Here is a 2,455-nt window from a genome sequence, read left to right as displayed (position 1 = left end):
GCGCTGAACACTTCTCGGGACGCACAGGAGGAGGCCGAGCGGGCGGCTAAGAGCTCTCGGAACGCCGAGGCGACGGCGAGTAGTCTGCGGCAGTCGAATAGTGAACTCTTGCAGCGACTGCGTAGTCTGGAGGCGCAGGTGTTTGGTGGACCGATGGGTGGAGCTCTTCCGCGCGAGCGGGGAACTGGGACGGATGGGACGCTGGCTCGACAGGCTCATCGCGAGGGCCGCTCAACGCATGCTCCTGTTCCGCCTCCGGGATCATCGCGGGAAGATACTTCTTAAGTCGCCCGACGTAGAACGTCGGGTGTAGTCGTAGCGACGTAGGAATGTCTAGCGTGTAGGCATCACCCATAACTCGTAGTACTTTGAATGGCCCAATGTAGCGCGGCGCGAGTTTGTTCGCGCCTAGGTTCGTAATAGCAGAGGTACGAATTCGATCCGTTGAGAGTAATACTCGCTCACCAATCTTGAATGCACTTGTGTTCTTGCGGCCACGTTTGTCAGCGTTTTCCTTCTGCTTGTCAACCGCGAGTTGTAGCGCGTCACGGACGAATCGGGTAGCCGATTGGCGATGAAGGACAAAGTCAGATACCGCTGCCTTGTAAGCGGGTCGCGCTGGGGGTTTCGGCGCGTAGTTAGCCACAGTCGAGTGTGGCTGTGCTGGAGCGATCAGCGTTCGGTGTGTCCAGTCAACTAACGGCGACGACGTGGATTGCGCAGTGCTCGGAGCCGCGTGCTTCTCGTCGCGAAGATGCCCCGCACTTGCTGGATGACCAGCGTGCTGTCGCCCTCGATGCGCAGCTTCGTGACGCCGTGGTCGGCGGCGGCCCTGGCCCCGAGCAGCAACGCAGTGTACTCTGCTGTGTTGTTCGTTGCCGTGGTGCTCGGGTCGTAGTGGGAACAAGTCCACACTACGGGGCCGCTGGGCTTGAAGAGAGCTGCGCCGGCGCCGCCTGGGCCTGGGTTTGCACGGCAAGCACCGTCGAAGCGCAAAAGCCACTCGCCGTCGGCGTCGTCGATGGTCTCCTCGTCGACCGGCCCTGGCGCTTCGACGTGCGGCTCGCTGTCCTTGGTCTCCTCGTTTGTCCAAGTTGGCGCCCAGTCCATCGTGTCGCTGTCCTTGGCCTCTTCCTCGCATGCAGGCGCGTCTGGTAGCGCGGGTAGCAGGCGGGCGGCGATGCGTGACACAACCAGGCTTCGTGGCAGCGGTGGGTCCCAGCGGGGGGCAGGTGTGGCGGCGAGCCTCGTCGCAATGCGGCCCGCGATGGTAGTGCGCGGTAGCGGGGGGCCCCAGCGTGGGGGTGGCACCTGAGCGAGGCGCCCGGCGATCCTAGACGCGACCAGCACGCGCGGAAGTGGAGTGCCCCAGCGGTTGTCGGTGGCCTCTGTCTCTGGTGCCTGCACTTCAACATCGGAGGAGCTCACCAGCGGGGGGGACGCTGTGAGCTCCGTGGCGTTGTGGCGGGGCAGGTCGGGCTCAGCGTGACCCGCGGCTGAGACGGTGGAGTCGGCTCCGTCGACAGTGTGGCTTGATGCTCCTGCTGCCGACGAAGCCTCGTCCAATGGTGCGCTCGAGAGGCTGGCGCACGCTTGCGCGTGTCTTGCTGCAGCCAGCCTCGAGGCGAAGGGCACGCCACACGCGCAACCCGCCGAGAATCGGTCGAGGAATGCGGTGCGGCGGTGCCGAGAGTTCCTGTGCGCCTTCAGTGATGCGAAGCTGCCGGCCGTGTACGCGCACAGCGTGCAGTCGAACCGCGACGCGTTGTGCGTGTACACGGCAAGGACGGAGGCCGGTTGAGCGCTGGCCGCGGATAGCCTGAGCGCTGGGGCATGAATGCCAGCCTCCTCCTCTTCTTGCAGCTGGTGAGCTTCTTCACCGTCATCTGCGTCGAGTCGGCGGCGCTTGCTGCCTACGTGCAGCGCACGCGGTCGCTGGGGCGGCTGCTGCAACGCTGAAGGGCAATCAGTGCCGGAGTCAACGTCCATGGGGGCGGCGACGTCGTTGCTGAGCATGGAGCTTGGGGCTGCAACGTCGTCACCGCTCCCGTCGTCGGCTGTCCAAGTGCTGCGGTCGCAGCTGCTGCACTCGTCGACCTGCATGGGCTCCACGAGCACGCGAGCCATCGGTAGATGTTCTTGGTCCGGCTCAGCGTGCGCGGGGTGCTCCACGGCGACGCGAGCAGCAGCGCGAGCAGCTGTAGCAGTAGCAGCTACCGGAGCTGGAGTAGCTGCGGTAGCCGCTGCTGGGCTTGAGTCAACCAACCCCGGGTCGGGCAGCATGCCGCCCGCCCTGCCGGGTGGTGCCACGACTGTGGGGACTTCAACATGGTCTGGGCGGCTGCGCGAGGCTCTGGCCGCGGGCAGCAGGAGGCGGGCTTGGTCCTGGGTGCTATGGGGCGGCGAGCGGAGCAACGGCTGCAGCCTGCTGGTCGCCAACTGCTGCTGCCTGCGG

The sequence above is a fragment of the Phytophthora infestans genome, genomic scaffold (assembly GCF_000142945.1).
Source record: "Phytophthora infestans T30-4 supercont1.1 genomic scaffold, whole genome shotgun sequence".
NCBI lineage: Eukaryota > Oomycota > Peronosporomycetes > Peronosporales > Peronosporaceae > Phytophthora > Phytophthora infestans.
The sequence above is the reverse complement of the archived record's forward strand: the minus strand, read 5'-3'. Positions refer to the sequence as shown.